This window comes from Ambystoma mexicanum, chromosome 6p (assembly GCF_040938575.1).
Source record: "Ambystoma mexicanum isolate Mex_15411 chromosome 6p, UKY_AmexF1_1, whole genome shotgun sequence".
In the NCBI taxonomy this organism is placed as follows: domain Eukaryota; kingdom Metazoa; phylum Chordata; class Amphibia; order Caudata; family Ambystomatidae; genus Ambystoma; species Ambystoma mexicanum.
In genome coordinates this window covers 1,175,418,366-1,175,439,419 of record NC_090935.1, presented here as the reverse complement: position 1 = coordinate 1,175,439,419, position 21,054 = coordinate 1,175,418,366, and the positions used below count along the sequence as shown (strand labels likewise).

General features: G+C 50.7%; 1 protein-coding gene across 1 annotated transcript in view; it reads left to right on the top strand.

The window, feature by feature from the left end:
• ALDH1A1 (aldehyde dehydrogenase 1 family member A1) overlaps nucleotides 1-21,054 on the top strand; it is a 653,703-nt gene that overhangs the window by 493,097 nt on the left and 139,552 nt on the right. The gene's annotated exons all lie outside the window — the stretch shown is intronic.

Here is a 21,054-nt window from a genome sequence, read left to right as displayed (position 1 = left end):
CTTTCCTCTTCTTGTCTCATCTCGTTCTCCTTACACCCTGCTCTTCTGTCTTCCTCTTTTCTTCATCTCTGCATTCTTCTATCTCTTAATTTCTGCACTTCCTCCTCTTCTCTCTTCCTTTCTTGTTTATCCCATTCTTCTATTGCTCTCTGTTGTCAAACTTCCTTTGCTCATCTGCTCTTTCTTCTTTCCTTTGTTGCTCCTCCTGATACATCTGTTTTTGCAGCTGTCTGCTTTTCCTTTTATACTCATCTCTTTTTAATCTCTTTTCGTATCCCATCTTTCCTATCCTGTTCATCTTGATCTTCCCTTTTCCTGACTTCCTCAATGATCTTACCATCTAGCTTGAGTAATATCTGGGTATCATGAAATATTATCCCATCAATAATATCACCATATATATGCTTGTGGGGTAAGGCCTTAGGCGATATTATTGCTGGGGATCATTAATGTGCTAAATGGGGCCAGGGGTTGTGGGGGTGTCCCCCGCTCCCTTTTAAAAAATATGGGGGCTGCGGGGGTGTCCCCCGTAGGTTCCATAGCTTAATATTGCCGCTAAAATATGGCAATATTCTTGTATGCCAATATTTTTGCGGGGATATTAACACAAGGAACCAATATCTTTCCTCCCAGCCATTCGTTCTGTACAAGCGTTACTTCATCAGCCTTATCCTTCTCTCCTTTCCATCTCTTGATCTCTCATTCTATATCTTTCAATACATTCTATCACTTGCTTTTCTCTTCCCTGTTTTCTAAGACCTTAAAGATCTCCTCTTTTCTTTAAGTCTTCTCTGGACTATCATAACTACTATAAGCAGGCGGTTTGTATATCTGATTACTATACCCCGTTGCCGCTTTCAATTCCTTTAACGGATACCATCCTATGTTTTCCATGCTATCACCTTTTATCTCAGACGAGGCAAGGGGAGCATAAGGCTAGACACCTTCCTTCTTACTCTGGTTTAGCATCAACTCCTCAGGTGGCAGATACTCTCTCTCTTCTTGGTACATTTTCCAAAGTTCTAAAATAGCTAACCTTTTCTCTAATTTCTTTCCCGTGTGCACAGCATGCAAGTATGTGGTCATGTGTTGAAATACTGCTTTTGACAATGATCCCCCTTGTGACCATGGCATGAACATCTTATCTGCCGTGCCTTTCACCCACTTTGCACTGTACTGTTTGAGCTTGCATGTGTTTTGGCAATAATTTATATAAATGTATCAGAGGAGCATTATAAATGCATCACAATGTCTCCCATTGTGACAAGTCTCAATTGACTGGCAATACTTACCAATGTTTACAAAAATACTTTAATGAAAACAACAAATTTGAGCGCGCTCCAACAATCGCCACTCAAAACCTCTACTTTTCAGTAATCTCATTCTACCTCTGAGTCGGTACGGACAGTTTCTCTTGATAGACAATATGTCTCTGTCAACCTTTTCTCAATTTTCCTTACACAATTGTCGTTCTTCGTAACATTAATATACCACACATACACAAACAGTCAGACTAGTCACATCTTCATATTAATCCTCATTGATCCCTCATTTTATCTCTGCCCCTAATAATACCATGATCACTGGATGTAAATTGGTATCTTATATGGACCTGTCCAATACGTAGCCTGTTTTACTTCGACTGAAGGGTATAACAAGGGTTCGACTGAAAAGTTCTTCTGAATCGCCTTTGGGTTAGGACTGCCGGGTTTTCTCTCTCACTTATTTACACACAAAAAAATCACTCGTTACTTTTTTAAACTACCCATTACTTCTCCCGTTACTTTCCCCGTTATGTTCTAAACTACCACAATCCTATCCCCTCAGTTTGCCATTCCCCTTAATCTACTCACCATTTGCTTGTTCAGCTTGAGGCATTTGGTATCGACTTTCCCCTCCAATCAACCACTTTCACCTTCCATCCGCAAAGCACCCGTGGAAACCAGGGAGATTTTGTCAAAGAGGAACCCGTCCCACCGTCTCGATTTTCTTGCAAGAATTCTTTATCGGCTGCTCTCCACAGGAAACCTTGCGATCTTCTGGGTAGATGGCAGAGGGTGCCTCATCCTCCAAAATACTGCAGTCTAACTGGAGTGGATGGGTCTTGCTACCAAACCATCCTCTGCTACCAAGTGAAACCTCATGGTCCTTTTAATTAAGGTAACACATCGTACAATGGATGGGATGGAGAATAACTCTCACACCAAATACAAAGACCGACCCAGGAAGTTGGCAAAACAGACATCAACAGATGCTGCACAGCATGGTCTCAAAGCATTTCATAAAAAACATTATTTGTATAGCAAAAACTTGTCATCCGTGACATCATACTAGGTGGCAAACTACAAAAACCTACGCAGGATTGTGATAGGACTAAGGGGAGTATCTAAGTATACTTTCTATATGGGATTGGATCGTGAGTAGAAGTATGATGCATCATTGGCTCACAAACTATAAGACCCTTTGCTATATGGCCCTCTACAATTGGTTGGCATGCTTGTACCCTTCTGGAACATTCAACTCTCTAGCAGCACGTAAGCTGGTACCCCAGGTATTGGTGGGTGGACTTGACCGTACCTCCCCACCCAATTAGCCCAACATCTCTCATCATTCGGGCCTTCTGTCATTCAGATTGTATTTGAACTTGACCTTGTAGTTGCTTTTCTTCTCTGGGAATGCAAGGGATTATGAGCATGTTCTCATCAAGATTCAGGTCTGAAAGCCCACATCTATTTCCATCCTGGACTCACGAGACAGGAGACCGTGAATCCGCCCATTTTATAGCATTCAAGTGTCTCAAATAAAGAAACTTGCCACTCATGGTGTTCTCTCTTCGCAATTTACCAAAAGATGCCTTGGCATCTCACATTCACTGTTCTCAAGGACTGATAACCAGTTTTGGCTGCCTTTGCCTTTGACCAAAGGCCAAGCAGTCTTCTTTGTTCCATCTTTGAGCCTTGGCTTATTTCTCTGCTGCGAAACACACACAGCTATCACTCCTCCTTTCTCCACGGGTTGAGTTTACTAAAATTGTTACATCGAATGTCCAGCTCCTATATATTGGCGGCACCACCTGCAGTCTATTCACTACGTTTAGCTAGCCTTTACAATTACTTAGTCTACTTGCGTTACAGCATCTGTACAGTTATAAAAAGGTTTGCATTTTCTACAGTGCTTTTTCACACATGCAATCTTTATGCCACAAATTAATGTTTCTCCAATTCTTTACTTCACCATCAGATTCTATAAGGTCTATGCATTCTCTTCTTTGGTCATCCTTCTCAGTGCATCAAACTCATTGTTTGTGACTTCATCAGCCTCTCTCCTTTTCTCATCTTCACACTTCATCTCGTCGGTGATACATCACACAGGGTTTTCTCAGTGGGTACTTTGTCTCAAAGGCTTTTTATGGTATAGGTACCATTACTGGTGTTGCACATGTTGCCATTTCCGGTTTTCAACACATAGGCAGAATAGGAATGGGACTTCATGCAGAGGCATTCAGCTGCTCCTCTACACGATGAACCACTTGAAGTTGAAAGGCACCTAGAAAAAAAAAACAATGATAGGAATCTGGCAGATTAGGTTACACGAAACCTGCTAGGGCAGTTTTCTAAGTAGCAAACATTATTGGCACAAATTCATGAAATGCTTGTTGATTTGCTCATTGTACCTTTTCCTTTTAGGTATTTGGTATAGTGAAGATATAGCTCCAAGGGGTTCCAGTTAGAGTTACAAAAACATCTGTTGTCGAATAAGCATCTTTAAAAGAATGTGCTATAAGCAACATAGTCCACCTTGAGGGGTGCGAGTGGGGAAGAGAGGGGGGGAGAGACATGAGGTCACAATAGGGACACCAGATTGTGAAGGGAGCAGGTCATTTTGTTTTCCCTTTTACATATTTATATCACACATATTCACAATTTGTAGCACCAGTTCATCAAGTAACACAATTATGGGATGAAATGCATGTAAAGGGATTAAACATGTGTCCCTAAATTTCAAGTTCCTCAATTTGGTAACTAAACTATAACTCCTCCCATCTATGTCAAACAGGTCACCTTTAGGTTTAAGACAATATATCACATTTCACTACAAATGCAAGTATCTCTAATAATTGAAGGAATACATTTAGAAATAAAAAGGGTGATATCAGCAAAATATTTTTGAACGAAAAAGGGAACGGTCATGTAGTTTGTCACCAGAATTTGTGAAGAAAGCATATTGGAGACGTGGTGCCACTTTGTATTGTGTAAACAATTGGTAGAATGATTTGCAGCTTGCCCATTAAAACCAGTTGAGACCAAGAGGGATTGGATGTGTGATGGGCCCGAAGGGTGCTCAAGTTGTTCAGTGAAAAGTGAAGGCCTTGATCTGGATTCAATTCATCCTGTACCAGATCAAATCCCAGAGAGATAGATCAGGGCGGCCGGCTGCACGTAGGTAGTCTTCGTAGTCTGCATGTTGGGCTGTATAACAGATTAATGTGATTAAATTATGATCCGTGAAGGAGGGGGAGTATTGTATATGTTTGCCCTATGGTGGGGCACCTAGAGGCACATGCCAGTAAAAATACCTGCCCTTGCCTATCAATGTTCAGCTGTTTTATGTGCCCTATGGTATGGCAACCTGAAGCATAGGCCAACACAAATATTTGACAATAACCACTAACAGTGAAGCTGCTAAATGTACCATACAGTGTAGCGCACTGACGGACAGCAGAAAGCTGTAGAAATACACCCCAATCACCCATGTGCAGTTTCCTTATGTATCCTATAGTATCACCCCCAGCAGAACAAAGACAATACAAGAATCCCACACCCACAAAAACTGCAATTCTTCAGTGAATTTTTTGCATGGTGACATTTTTGCGAGGGACATTATGACATGGAACTGATATTTCACGAAAGGTGTAATGCTCATCGGAAAATACTCTTAAGGCATGTGTTTTAAACAGAAAGAAATGCAGAGGCCATTTTGGAAACACAATCTACATGAAATCACTCATTTCCAGGCATCATCCACCTAAATTGCCTACACAAAGAAATTCAAGAGAAAGGGCATGGCAGAGCAGCAGGTGGGCATCATGGAAAGTAAATAGTTCAGAGCAGAAACTCCTTGATCTGACCAATGATGTTCTGAAGAGAAAATATCCGCTGTTAGGCACCTCATTTTCCAAACTTTCATCAGAACGGGAAAGGTTGGGGGCAGTTGTTGGGACAGGATCCAAAACAAGGTCCTGGCTGTATCCTCCCACCCCAGGGCATTGAATTGTGGCATGACCTCTTGCCTTAAGTGTGGACACTGTAACAGTTCACTGACAGCAGTCCAATGTCATCTAGCCTTAAGCGTTGAATCTGTTGCTGTTCACTGCCAAGGGTCCAATGCCACTGGGGTGGGAGGGCCACATCCTGGTACTGGTTTTCCATCTCTGGGAAGAAAAGGCCTCCTCCATAATTGACCTAGATGGCCTGGAGGCCTCAGGAAGCCAGGCGGTGTGTGACAGAGTACCGCGCAGCTGTTGATTGGGGACAAGTACAAATCACGCCTATCATTGACTCTTTCATATATTCGCTGCACATAGGGAATGTGACCACGTGCCGCGTGAAGAGCTATCAAGAGGTATTGGCACAAAACAACCTAATTCAAACCCCATATGTTCCATATAACCCATACATTTATAATCAAGCACCCATGATGAGCACCACATATCATTCCTCCTCACTTAAACACTGTTAACAGACGTGTTCATGACCGTGTTCATACTTTTAAGTAATTATTTTAGAATACAAATAGTAAACGAGTTAGCTTTCTTCAACTCAAAAGGCTTGTAAGATTTTTTTTTAAGTTTTCCATTCATTTATCAAAATTCAACATGTTCAGGTTCTCATTATGCACATTTTAAATCAAAGCCATGTGTGTGTTCACGGGGTTAGTAAGCGCAGCAGTGTCGTACCATTTATCATCTGCGTCAAATTGCAATGTCTAAAATGAAACACTCTTTTTAAGAATTGAAACAGAACATAGGGCCAGTTCCCAAAACTCTCCCCCTAAAACGAGTTGTGATCCTCATGATTATCGATTAAGAGTCGGTGTATTGAGGGCTTTTTACATTAGCTCTTCCGGCTCCTCCTTTCTGTGCTACATCCCTATAATCCATAGACACTGGCAGACAGAGCCAGCCTTAGTGGGGGGCGAGCCGGGCGACTGCCCGTGGCACCACGCCCCCCAGGGCGCCTTTTGCCCCTGCCACGCCAGCTCGGGGGAGTCTTTCAAGGGCTCCCCCGAGATTGCGTTGTTGGACAAGGCGCAGCAGGCGGCCTTTTACTGTAAAAGGTGCCCGCGCCGGTGGGTGCATTTAAATGCGCCCCTCAGAGTGGACACTTTTCACAAGAAAAGGTGCCATTAGCCCCCCACCACGTCATCTCCGGGGAGTCTTCCAAGCGCTCACCCGAGCTGGCGTGGTGGCAGAAGGCGTGGCAGGCGCCTCATTGCCACTGAATGAACCCGCGATGGCGTGCTCATTCTCCAGCATGGGGTCTGGCATGGATTCACATGCTCATGAATATTCCCCGTCGTCAGGCTGGGAATCCTCGGTAAAGAAAAAACCAGTATCAGTTTCGTTTCTGATCTGTCTTTCGTAGTAATAACCAATCACTGGTCTCTGCGTCATACTGACCACAGCCAATGACTGCCCTCTACCTAAGCACCGCCTCTGGCAGCCATCTTCAGATTTTTACCGCACGTTCATGTGTTGGGATCCTCGTGCTATTGCTCTCGAGCGTTAGTGCTATTTTTCGCGCTTTTTTCACAAAAAACTTCGATTCTTTCGGTCAAAAGAGCCTCAAGCTCCACCGATCCTACATCCGATCAACGGGGACCCGTGTCGGATTCATCTGTGCCCCTCAAGGGTGAAGATTTCGTCGAGCTACACTTCGGAGGAATCCAGAAGCTTCTCAGGCCCGGTCTCGGAGATGGCCCAGGAGAAGGGAAGCTCGACGCCCGGAAAGCTGTTCAGGGTCTGCCCTGGATGCCAGCTGCAGAACGTCTTCAAGGAGGACGAACACTCTTTCTGCCTTTACTGCCTTCATGAGGACAAGACGCACGTGGAGAAGGACTGTGCGTTTTGCGGCAACATGTCGGAACGGACCATGAAGGACCGCCATCAACGTCTCGCCAACTGGCTGGAGGGTAAGAGCCCGTCTGGCGAGAAGAAGAAGAAATCCGAGCGGTCTTCTAAGACCTTTGAGGGCGCCCCGGCGACGGGGGCCCAACATAAGGCCAAGCACCGCGAGTCCGCTGGCACCGGGAGCGCCGAACGGTCGGGCTCTACGGGCGCCAGGCAGGGCGCACCCTCCCCGGCACCATCAACCACGAGCCAACGCTCTGGGTCGGGTAAGAGGAAGGCCGAGCACCCGGCGAAGCTCCTGGAGAGGCCCCGGTCGAGCTCTAAGGCAGAGGAGGAGCGTGGCAGTGCCCCCTCCCTCAAGGATAAGGCGGTGAGCGCACCTAAGGTGGTGAAGGCCTTGATCCATCCGACCAAGCCCTCTATCGAAACGGTCGCGGCGGCCCTGGCTCAGCCTGTGGTGGCTGCACCAGTGGTGGCGACCTCAGGGCCCAGAATCTCCCTGCCTCCTCGGAGGGAGTCTTCCTTTGTGCCCATCGATAGGACCCCCGTGAAACCCTCCGTGGGGAAGAAGAAGGGGGGGCAGGGCGTCGTCGGAGATTCGGCCTCAACCTCAGAAGAGGAGCTGATCGAGGTCTTAAGCCACGGCCTAGGCGTGGAAGAAGGCCAGCCCGTCGGAATGGACCCCGACGCAGGTGACGACGACGACATCGTCGAGGATACCGACGGGGCCCCTGCTCGCCCGTCGGATTCCCCTCTGCCAGCGCCGCAAGACAACTCGGCGGCCATTTTGTTGGCCATACAGTCCTTATGCTCCGAGATAAGGACGAGGCTACCGTTACCGACGGAGGAACCTCTCCCGTCGGGGGATCCAGAACCGGGACCTTCTGGTGTTCCCCCTACCAAGAAAAGAAGGATCCATCCACCACCTCCTTTTCAACCGTCGCGCCCCTTCCAGCCCTCCTCCCCGTCCACCCGAGGGGATGATACGGGGACTGACACGGCAGCGACGGGTACGGACGACGAGGCATACGACGAGGATTTTCCGTCGTCGCCTCCCACCAGGGCTTCTCCGCCCGACGAGATCGGATCTTTCCACTCCATGATCTCCAGGGCTTCCGAGCTTTTCCAACTCTGCCCTGAGGAGAAGAAAAAGGAAGGCTTCCTTTATCAGCGGCGCGAGGCCAAGAGGAAGACGGTCCTCGCAGTGCCTCTGTTGGACGACATTTGGGATGAGGGCCTTTCCCTCCTCAAGAATCCTTCCACGACGCCAGCTAGAAGAGACCGGTACGAGAAAAAGTACCGGGTCCCGGACACGGCCCCCCTGTGCCTCCGGGCGCAGCCTACCCCGGACTCCGTCGTCTCCGCGGCAGCCAGGAAGAAAGCGGGGGGGGGGTGCGGCCTCCACATCAACTTCCCCGCCGGACGGCGAGGGAAAGAAATTGGATGCTATGGGACGTAGAGTCATCTCGTCGGCAGCGACGACGATTAAAGCGGCCAACGCCTTGACACGCCATCACCGTGGCGACGGACATCGCCGACACCGGGTTCCGCCAGCTGGGCAACGGCGTTTGCCTTCGACGTCGTGGATGGCTCAAAGCTACGGACTTCCGGCAGGACGTCCAGACCAGAGTCCTGGACATGCCCTTCGACGGGAACAACCTGTTTGGGAAGACAGTGGACGATTCCCTTCAGGCCATCAAGGCGGATACTGAGACGGCCCGGGCCCTTGGAGTCCTGCAACGACGGACGCCCTTTCGGAGCGGCGGAGGCAAGGGCGCCTCCAAAGGTTCCGGCGGCGGTTTCGCTTCCTACCGTCAAGCGGCCCGCTCGTCGTCGCAAGAGGCCTACAGAGGACGAGGCAAGTCTAGCGGACCCCGCCGTCGTCGCCAAGGAGGTCAAGGCGGAAAGGCCACGTCCAAGCAGGATTGAACCGGCCGTGGGGTCGGGCCCCCACCGAAGCACCCCGGTGGGAGGCCGGCTGGCGGGCTTCGTCAGCGTGTGGGAGTCCATCTCCACCGACCGTTGGGTGCTGGACGCCCTGGCCCGGGGCCACGCGCTCGAGTTTCAAAGAAGGTGCCCGCGCGTCCCCCACGTGTCCAGGAAAGAACTTCACGTCCCTCAACTTCTCCTGGAGGTAAAGGCGATGCTCAGAAAGGGCGCCATCGAACTCGTCCCAAAGAGGCTTCGGGGCTCCGGAGTCTACTCGAGATACTTCCTCGTGAAGAAGAAGACGGGAGGATGGCGCCCCATCCTAGACCTGCGACGTCTGAACAAGTTCATCAAGGCGCAGAAGTTCCGGATGGTCACCCTCCAGCACGTCCTGGGTCAGCTGGAGGAAGGAGACTTCCTATCGTCGTTGGATTTGGAGGATGCCTACTTCCACATTCCCATCCTAAAGGGGCACCGCAAATTCCTCAGATTCGTGGTCCAAGGGCGTCATTACCAGTTCAAAGCCCTTCCCTTCGGACTACGGTCGGCACCCAGGGTATTCACCAAGTGCCTCGCACCGGTGGCGGCGCAGCTGCGCCGCGAGGGGATTCACGTCTACCCCTACCTGGACGACTGGCTCATCCGCGCCAAGACGAGGGAGCTCGCCGTGGTCCACACGGCAAGGACCGTCCAACTCCTCACGGACCTGGGATTCTCCGTGAACTACGCCAAATCCCACCTGGTGCCCGCGCAAGTCGCACTGTTTCTGGGAGCCAGGCTCGACACAGTGTCCCTTCTGGCCTCCCCGTCGGAGGAGAGGACCAGGACCATCTTGGGCAAGGTGCAACGGATGTTGGTGGCCGACGCGGCCAAAGTGAGGTCCATCAAGTCCCTCCTCGGGATGATGTCTTCCTGCATCTACCTCATTCCCATGTGCAGGCTCCGGATGCGCCCGTTGCAAGAATTCCTGGATGCGCGCTGGATCCAGACGACGGGCAGCTTCGAGGAAAGGATCAAGCTCGACGAGAGTTTCCGACGAGCGATACGGTGGTGGGGCACCCGCGCGCATCTGACGGCGGGCATGGACTTCCAGACCCCAGCCCACCAGGAGACTGTGACCACGGATGCCTCCCTGGAAGGGTGGGGAGCGCACACCGAAAATCTGCACGCAAGGGGACTCTGGCTCCCGACGGAGAAGTCCCTGCATATCAACGTCCTGGAGCTCCGTGCAGTGTTTTGGGCCCTCAGGTCCTTCCTTCCGTCCCTCAAGGGCAAGGTGGTGAGGATCTTCACCGACAACACCACCACCATGTTTTACATCAGGAAACAGGGCGGAACCAGGTCCCCAGCGCTGTCCAAGGAGGCGCAGGACCTGTGGCATTGGGCCGTTGCCCAAGGGATTTTTCTGGTGCCGTTTCATCTGGCAGGGATAAAAAACACCATCGCCGACTCACTCAGCAGGGAGCTGCGCTCGTGCCACGAGTGGGAACTACGGCAGGATCTGGTGGATCGCCTCTTCCGACGGTGGGGCACACCCCAGATCGACCTGTTCGCGACGGCGACGAACACCAAGTGCCGGAGGTTCGCCAGCAGGTTTCCCCAGACGAGGAGCATGGGCGATGCTTTCTCGTTCCCCTGGGAGGGCCTGTTCCTCTACGCGTTCCCTCCCTTGCCTCTGCTAATCCGGCTCGTCAACCAGCTCAAGAGGTCACGGTGCAGGATGATCCTCGTCGCACCTGCGTGGCCGAGGCAGATATGGTTCCCGGACCTTCTGGACTTGTCAGCGTCCCCGCCGATCAAGCTGCCGGCGGACGCGGATCTACTCTCCAGGGAAGGAGGCGCCATCCTCCACCACGACCCGAAGTCGCTGAACTTGCAGGCCTGGCTCCTGCAGCGCTAGAGTTTGGAGGATACGACATACCGGCCGATTGCAGAGAGGTTCTTGCAAAGGCCAGGGCGTCCTCGACTCTTAAATGCTACGGACACAAATGGAAGAGGTTCTCTGTCTGGTGCCACGCACAGAAGATTAACCCTCTACGGATTACGGCCCCCCAAGTACTGCCGTACCTGCTGACGCTGGCCAAAGCTGGTCTGGCACACGCGTCCATCAAGATTCATCTTGCTGCGATCTCCCGATACACCAGAACCACGGGGCGGACGTCCTTGTGGTCTCATCGTCTGGTGAAAGAGTTCATGAAGGGACTGTTCAGATCGTTCCCGCCGGTGAAGGCTCCGGCCCTGGCGTGGGAGCTCAACGTGGTGCTGACCAAGCTCATGGGACCTCCGTTCGAGCCTCTGCACTCGGCCCCGTTGAAGTTTCTATCGTGGAAAACAGTTTTTCTTGTGGCCATCACCTCCGCACGACGAGTGGGAGAGATCCAGGCCCTTTCCTGCAAGGCCCCGTACTTGACTTTCCACGACACGAGGGTAGTGCTCAGGACGCACCCCTCCTTCATGCCCAAGGTACCGTCGGACTTCCATCTCAACGAACCCTTGGTGTTACCTGTGTTCTTCCCGTCGCCTTCGTCGCCGGCTGAGAGGACTTTGCACTCGCTGGATGTAGCTAGAGCGCTGAAGTTCTACGTGGACCGCACGAAGGGTTTTCGGAAGACGTCACAACTCTTTGTGAACTTTGGACCTGTCAATCAGGGGAAGGCTCTCTCGAAGGCTTCCATTTCCAGATGGCTCTCCGGCTGTATCATGTAATGTCATCGGTTGGCAAACCGACCGCTGCCTGGCCGTCCGAGAGCCCATTCCACCAGAGCGATCGCAGCTACCACAGCGTTCCTTTCTGGTGTGCCCCTGCTGGACATATGCAGGGCTGCTACGTGGAGGTCGACGCACACCTTCACAAAATTCTACTGCGTCAATCTGGATTCCAGGGAGGAGTCCAGGGTCGGCCAAGCAGTGCTGCGCAACCTGTTCGCCTGAGGTGAGCCTGGTGAGGAGGTAAGATGCTTAATGTTGAGTTTGATGTAATGCTTAATGTTGAGCCTTTGCCACCTCCCGTGGTTGTGCATGTGTGTACTGCTATGTATTCTTTATTCATGAGCATGTGAATCCATGCCAGACCCCATGCTGGAGAAGGAACAAGTTACTTACCTGTAACTGTTGTTCTCCAGCATGGGTCTGGCATGGATTCACATGCGAACCCTCCCGCCTACCCCTCTGCGGCTCTTCACTTGGTCATACTGCCACTTCACGTGCTTCCAAATCTGAAGATGGCTGCCAGAGGCGGTGCTTAGGTAGAGGGCAGTCATTGGCTGTGGTCAGTATGACGCAGAGACCAGTGATTGGTTATTACTACGAAAGACAGATCAGAAACGAAACTGATACTGGTTTTTTCTTTACCGAGGATTCCCAGCCTGACGACGGGGAATATTCATGAGCATGTGAATCCATGCCAGACCCATGCTGGAGAACAACAGTTACAGGTAAGTAACTTGTTCCTTCAATGACAATGGGGTGCTAACGGCACCTATTTAACCTCCTCGCCGGAGCGAGGAGGTTAAAAAATAAAAAGATGTAAAAAATTGCCCATCCTGGCCCCGCCCCCTTCCGCCCCGCCCCCTGTTAGCCAGGGGGGCGCGGTGGGCGGGGGGGCGCCAGTTCGCCCAGGGCGCTGCTGGCCTTAAGGCCGGCCATGCTGGCAAACCTATTGCATTCTGGGACCTGCAGTCCTGAAATGGACTAACAAAAACCCTGCAATTATCATTATTCCATGGCCACTGCTGAACCCACTTACAAGTGGCAGGAAACTTTACCACTAATGTGAGTATAGTCCTGCGCTTGTAAGACAACAAGTGCGTTGCACGCACTCACTGCAGGGTCCCAATTGTGCACATGGGGAAAGAGATGAGAAGAAATCTAATTCAGGTATATAGCACTGTTGTATGCTTCCCTTTTAGGCATGGAATCAAGTGAAATACTAATTTAATTTAAAAACAATGTACTGTTTCTGACCACATTTAACTCATGGAGACACAATCCTACAAGAATAATGGAAAACGCATTCCATTATTGTGGGTATGCACATGAACTGCATGCCATTAACCCCACATGTGTGCAAGCAGCACTGCTTTAAGCTCAGAAACACGGCACCCAGGGACAACAGTCAGGTGCTGATATTCAGTTTTCCGGAGTGATTGGGTGGCCTCCAAAGGGTACCTGTTGCTGCTGAAAACATTATCCCTCTCCTCCTTCCAGCCTTATCAGGACTAGAAAGTAACAACCCGGATACCCTGGTAAAAACTTTCAATAATGCTATGACCAAAGCATTAGACGCATTTGCTCCAGCCAAACTACGTAAAGCTAACGCCTGGTTCACGCCCCACCTCAAATCGCTGAGACTACAAAAAAGAAAGCTCCAATCCATCTGGCGCCACTCTCCCACTGAATACAACAAAAACAACCTAACCGAATTTGCCAAATCTTACAAAAAAGAAATATCAAAACCAAGAAGAACACCTTTAATGACAGGATTGCAAAAGCCAACTCTAATACCAAAGAGCTCTTCACCATCCTCCGCGAGCTGTAATCCCCTATTCAACCAATAGACAATGCCCCTAAAAACAAAGCTTGTTGCACAAACATACAAACGCCCCTGCTAACAATATTTCCTTGCTTCAATATAAAATTGCTAAAAAAAAGGCCACACTTCCACCTCTGGACCAACAAATACCCCAATCCCAGGAGAATAAAACCACTGCTTCATTTAGATTCAAATCCATCTCCATAATTGACACAGAAAAAATAATACTCTCCCTCAAACCCTCAAACTGTAAGGGCGACTCCGGCCCAGCACAATTAATAAAGGACACAGCTAGGAATCTAGCTCCCTTCATCTCCAAGCTCATAACCTCTTCCTTTAAATCCAACACGGTACCCACCAACCTCAAAGAATCATGGGTCCTCCCATTATTGAAAAAACAAACTCTGGACCCCACTATCCCCACTAACTACAGACCAATCACCACAGTGCCTTTTCTACTAAAAATCCTAGACAGAGCTGCCTACAAACAAATCCAGGTTTACCTGGAGGCTAACCACCTGCTTGGCTCACAGCAATCTGGCTTCCGCCCACTCCATGGCACGGAAACAGCTCTGCCAGACCTCAAGACACACATTGAGGAACTTAAGGATAACGGGAAAACAGCCTTGCTCCTCCTACTGGACTTGTCGGCTGCGTTTGACTTGGTGGACCATGCAGTCTTATGCAACCACCTCGAATGTGCCGCCAACTTCACCGGAGATGCTACTGCCTGGGTCCAAGCCTTCTTAGCAAATCGCACCATGCAAGTCTTCTCCTCCGCCAACTCAGCTGACCCTATCAAAATATCCTGCGTTGTCCCACAAGGATCCTGTGTCTCCCCCACCATGTACAATATCTTCACCAAGCCTTTGTTTGACAAGTTGGACAGATTAGGTGTCATCTACACAAACTACGCAGATGACACCCAAATCCTCATACCCCTTTCGGGCGACTACGAGACAGACTCAGCCTTGGTGAACAAGATATACACTCTCATTCAGGCATGGATGGCCGCACATGGCCTCTGCCTGAATGACGATAAAACAGAACTACTAATCTTAGGCTCTGAAGCCAACATCCAAAAACTATGCCCAAACTACACATCCCTCAGCATTGATAACAACCCTATAAAGGTGATGTCTGTGGTTAAAACCCTTGGATTCTATCTGTACTCCTCGCTTACTCTCAAGAAGCAGGTCAACTCCCTCGCCTCTTCCACTACCTACACATGCAAACTCATCCGTGCAGCTAGACCTTACCTCTCCGGTGCCAGCTGCATTACATTAGCTAACGCCCTTATCATGTCTAGGTTAGATTACTGCAATGCCCTGTACTCTGGAACCAATAAATATATCACCGATAAACGTCAAAGACTACAGAACAATGCCCTAAGAGCAGCACTAAATATCCCCTTCAGAGAGCACATCACTAATTTCAGGAAAGAAGTTAACTGGTTAAAAATAACAGACAGAATTCTACTTAAAACAGTATCCCTCACATCTAAATGTCTAAACAACCTAGCCCTCCCATATCTTATGGAAAAAATTAATAGGAAAATCTCCACGCGACCCACGAGATCTGCTAACACCTCCAAACTAGAGATTCTAAGGTTCAAACGTTCCACCGCGGGAGGAACTAGCTTTCCTGTCACCTAGCTTCCTACCTAGTCATGACCTACCCATTGCCTGGACACCCCAAGACATGCCCTGCTTCTTGGTATATGTTTGTATATATTCTTGTATGTATTTGCTTTTTGCCATTGTGTTTTATATGCATATGCTTGTATTTAGTCTCACAAATATCTGCTCTTTTTGCCACTGTGTTGTACATACTCATGCCAAATACTGTAACAAGTTTAAGTCTTCATGTAAACTGTTGCGCCCGGCTACCCATGGGTTTGACGCGCATTAACAAATAAATAAACAAACAAATAAACAAACCTGTGCACGGCACACCCTGACCTATCACTGCACTACTGAGTGCATGCAATCTGCATTTCCAACAAGTGCAGACTCCAGTGACAGTGATGCTCTGAAAACCATTGTCAGCACCAATTCACTCAATACTTCCCAAACAACAACTGCCAGCACTACCACCACTAAGACCACCACTGGTTGCACTCAATTTCCAGCACTTCGTCTGCTGAGGGTGCATTGACTGCACTGCCACTGCTTCAACGTATATGCTTGGGTAGGCAGCAGCATGGGTTCCCTAACTTGGAATTGGCCTCAGATTTGACTGAAGCTGGGGAAGTGCCACTATATAAGTGTGCCTGACAGGACATGCTAGATCAAGAGATGTCTCCTTGAACAGTGTCTTTAGATGATGACATGGTCGATAGATTCTGCATAGAGATCGAACACAAATACATTGATTATTACCAATAAGCCTGGCCCAGATGTCATCCAGGACTAATACCAATAGCTCAGATAGTCAGCCAGACTGCAAACTGGTTTGCAAGTTATCTAGTATTAGGTGAGATTCCATAAGGTCTTGTAGCTAGTATGGTGCTAACTCCAATATATTCCCTGGGAAAGGAAGCAACAAGCTGTGGAGAAGGTTTGGTGGTGCATAAACATCTGCACCTGTCTCCTTCAAAAGTGATACCGCCAGTCCTTTCTGTGTTACATTTGAGATACGATGCAGCTTACTAGATAGGTTACTGATGGATCCAAGTGACAGGTGAAAGGTGTGACAAGGGATGCCTAACTGTGGTCTTTAGGTAATGTGTATGAAAATTAGAGTAGGGTTGAACTTGAGCCCTGGACATGGAATTGTATATGGAGTGAACAGTGTATATAGTTGTAGCATGGGCCTGGCGGTTGAAAGTGGTTGAAAGACATATCCATGTCGTGTTTAGGTATGCTAGTGACTATGTCATTATTTTATCCACCTGAGTGGTCAAATAGGAAGCATACATTTTGTTAAGGTCTACAGCAGCAAAGATTTGCAGGCCGATTCATGGAATTAAAGTGCGCCGAAAAAATGGTGCACGCGTGCGAAAACGTGCGATTCGCAGAGAAATAGCGAAAATCGCAGTGCAAGTGCGATTATCGCACAGAAAACATCGCACATCTATTCATGGAAGTCCGTGCACGCGCAAAATGTGGGATGTGCGCTGAAAAAGTGCGCGGCGCACGCTGGCGCACAGGTCATCGAACGCCGTGTGATAAGGCCACAGCGAATTCGCACATAGCGCGGTGCACATAACAAAAGTAGGCGTAACACGGGGCGTTACACGCAGAATGGGGAACAACTCGTGAAAATGTGGGCGTCACGGGGGAAGTACAGGAGGCAAGTGCGCAGAACGCCCACACGCTCGCCTACAACACGTATTCATGGAATCGAATAGGCAAAAACAGCGCACGGCCAAAGACGCGCACAGGCCCATACATGTCCGCCACACGAAAGCAGGCGGCAGCGTCCCTGCGCAGGAAAAAAATGTGATCCAAAGTTCTACACGCGCGAGAAGTTCCACACGCGATCGGGCCTGGGGGAGCGTGTGCGTGTATTTCAGAGGTGCGAGAAGTTTCACACGGGATCAGGCCTGGGGGAGCGTGTGCGTGTATTTCAGAGGTGCGCGAGAAGTTTCACACGCGATCGGGCCTGGGGGAGCGTGTGCATGTATTTAAGAGGTGCGTGAGAAGTTTCACACGCGATCGGGCCTGGGGGAGCGTGTGCGTGTATTTCAGAGGTGCGCGAGAAGTTTCACACGTGATCGGGCATGGGGGAGCGTGTGCGTGTATTTCAGAGGTGCGCAAGAAGTTCCACATGCGATCGGGCCTGGGGGAGCGTGTGCGTGTATTTCGGAGGTGCGCAAGAAGTTTCTCACACGCGATCGGGCCTGGGCGCGTGTTTTTCAGGGGTGTGCGAGAAGTTCCACACGCTATTGGCCTGGGCGTGTGTATTACAGGGGTGCGCGAGAAGTTCCACACGCAATTGGCCTGGGCGCGTGTATTTCAGAGGTGCACGAGAAGTTCCACACGCGATTGGCCTGGGCGCGTGTATTTCAGAGGTGCGCGTGAAGTTCCACACGCGATTGGCCTGGGCGCGTGTATTTCAGGGGTGCGCGAGAAGTTTCACACGCGATTGGCCTCGGCGCGTGTATTTCAGAGGCGTGCGAGAAGTTTCACACGCGATTGGCGTGTAGAAGAACGCGTAGCCAAAACCCACCCGCTGTGAAGTAATAGCGTGTGAACCCCAACGCCTGCAAAACACACGCACCGCACCACACGAAAAGCAACGCCCGTGCGCGATATGTGACAGACACGCATACGTGCTAAGGGCCTTTGGTCCAATGGAATTGCGTATGCGTGTTGACGCGCTTACGCGCTAAGGGCCTTTCCTCGATTCACACGCTTACGTGCAGAATTTTCACGTGCCAAATCACTCCGTATCAAGCTGGCCACGCGTAAGCACACGGAAGACCATGCTCCTGCCCAAAAGGCCGAATTACTGCCCCCCAGAGCCCCGAGCAGCCTCCCACGAGCCATCTGCTGCTGCCTGCCTGCCTGCTGCCACCGTGCCCTGCCATTTGGTGCCTGCACATCAGCCATCTGCAGGGGTCCAGTTGCTGTGTCCACCCCTGCTGGAACAGAACACTCCCAACTGGGATACCATCGCTCCACAGCCCAGCCCTAGGACCCAGTTGCCCACCAACGCCTGCCTCGGGGGTCGCCATGTCGGGGCAAACACCATCCGAGACCACTGGCGACCCCCAGCCAGAGGGGCAGAGGGCCACCAGCTTCAGTCAGAAGGAAGTTGGTGTCCTGGTGGAGCTTGTCCTGGGGCATTATGATGCCCTCTTCGGATCACCACGCGCCAACAAGGAAGGACGGGACAGGATCTGGGACGACTTTGTGGTTGCCATCAACGCGGAGGGGGTGGCAACCCGCAACATCAAGCAAGTCAAGAAGCGCTGGGAGGACTTCAGGTCCAGGACCCTCATAAAGGCCCGGCGCCTCGTGAGTACCATCCAGCTGAGGGTCCTGGAATGCGTACGCCCAGCGCTCCATGCCCAGATCCTTGAGAGGCAGACCCGTCTGGAGTCGAGCGGTAAGTGGCCAAGCATTGCTGTGTGAGACAGGGCATGTTGCAGCGTGCTGGTTGTCTGATACTTGCCTGTATGTGTGACATAGGCCATGTACGTGTGTGTGTGTGAAGGGACATCATGGTCATGCATGTGAGACCAGTAATGTGTGAAGCACACGGTTGGTGTATGTGTTTAAATGTAACATGGGGAGCCCTATGCGGAATGGACACATGAGAGCATGCCAGTCTCTGTTCCTGGACATGGGTGTGGGTGAGGGATGGGTGCTGATGCCATGTACATGTATGGTGTCCATGTCTGTGTTTCTGTCTGTGTTTCTGACCTGCGTGTCTGTGACTTGTGGATGCCATGGATGCATGACACATGTCTGTGACAATGTTCAGATTCACTGATGCAGCCTAGTTATCCTTGCATCCACTGTGTCTGGGGTGTACGAGTCCAGATGGATGAAAGTACGTTGAAGTGTGTGCATGTGATAGGCATGACCCATGATGCATGTGAGTCTAAAAACAACATTGTATGCTTCAAGAGTCCCTTGGAGATGTTTGCTTATGTCCATAGCATGCGCCATGCCTGTTACTGCATGTGTTTTGCCTGCACTGACCCATGTGTTGTGGAGGGACATGATGGAAGTGATCTTTGAGAGTGCCACTCATCTGCTATTGCTTCCTGTCTAGGGGACCATTGTACAGTACCCTGATGCTTGTGTTCTATGTCTCCCTCTACACAGCGCAACGTGAAGAAGAGGGCCGAGATGGCGCTGTGGAGCTAAGCGGCGGGGATGCCCCCACGGCTGCAGCGGAAGGGGTGGGTGAGCCCCCACAGGGGCTTGCAATGGCGGAAGACGGTGTGGAGCCATCCAGGTTTGGTGGTTTCCACTAAGGAGGAGGAGGCCGCTACTGAGCCGCACATGGGGCCTGGTGGGGGCATCCCTGCTGGTGCAAGTGGTGCAGTCCAGGGGCAGGAGGCAGCACAGGTCACCGTGGAGGTGCCTGTGCATGTCACTGTCCCTGACACTGTGACTGCACCACCATGCACCAGCAGGGATGCCCCATCCCAGGCCCGTCCGCAGGTAGGGGGGGTGTCCATGTCATCTGACTCCCCTCCACCTGCGGACGAGGGGACCCCTGGCCATATGGAGAAGGTCCTGATTGGTTCGCGTTGCGCACTGCTGTCATTCGTGATGAGGTGCGTGCTTCCCGGGGGGAGCAGGCACGCACGTCATCACGAAGAGCACCGTGCCAACGTGGCCCAGTTGGGAGCGGTCATGGTCGGGGGTCTCGTACATGTGTCGGGCACTCTGGGGACCCTCTCCTCCTCTGTGGAGTCTATGCACCAGTCGTACTCCATGCCGTCTTCCGGCCCAGATGCCACCAGGGCCCCCTGTGGACCTGCCCCGACCAATGCAGCCACCTCGGTGGGGATCCCATCCCTGCCACAGTCGGGAGTCGGAGGTCCAGCAGGGGTGGACACACCAGCAACTGGACCCCAGCAGATGGAGGATGTGACGGCATCATCGGGCAGGGCACGTGCACAATGGCGTTGGTGGTTTCCATCAGCCTGGATGCCGTCATGCTGGCACAGGCAGTTGCGTCGGAGGCAGCGGCAGGCTCGACGTGGGAGGCATCATGGTTCGGGGGCATCAACATCAGGGGTGCAGGCATCGGCCGGAGGGCAGGAGAACCCTGGAATGGGAGTGGCTTCCGTGTGGGAGCGGTTGGGCCAGCAGATAGGTGCGGAGCGGCAGCGGGCAGAGGAGGAACGGCTCACAATGGTCAGGGCGGAGAACACCATGCGGAGGGCGCTGAGGCGGGCTGAGTGCCTCGAGGGTCTTCGCAGGGAGTTGGAGCTGGACACTGCATTATCCCTGCGGGACCTCGGGGCCAGGGAACATGCCCGCCTCCAAGCCATTGAACAGGAGTTTGATGATGCCCTGGCCCATGACTACAACCAGTGAGCCGTCGGACTAGCCCGCTGCCCTTGTAAATAGTTATGTAGTTAGTGTTAGGTTTCCTTTGCTTTTTTATTTATTTTGGACCTTTTGGACAATGGGCCACATTTTTGTATATAGTTTTATTTTATTAGGTAGTATTTTTATGTAGGTTTCATTTCTTCAGTTGGGATCATGGACCCTGGTTTGTTTATCTGTATATAGTTGACTGTTGGATTTTTTTATTTTTTTTTGGATTTACCCATGGAGCAATGGTTCTCGGTTTTGTTTCTACCTTGGATTTACTTTCTTGAACTGTGACTTTGGACACCTTTCCTTTGGATTATGATTTGTCATTTTTCATAATTTTACGGACATGCTGCTTTTTGTTTTTGATTCCCATTGTCATTTGTTTATTTTTAATTCCATTAATGCTGTTTTTAATACATTTTTTTCATCAAACTTCAATGTGTAGTATCATCTCA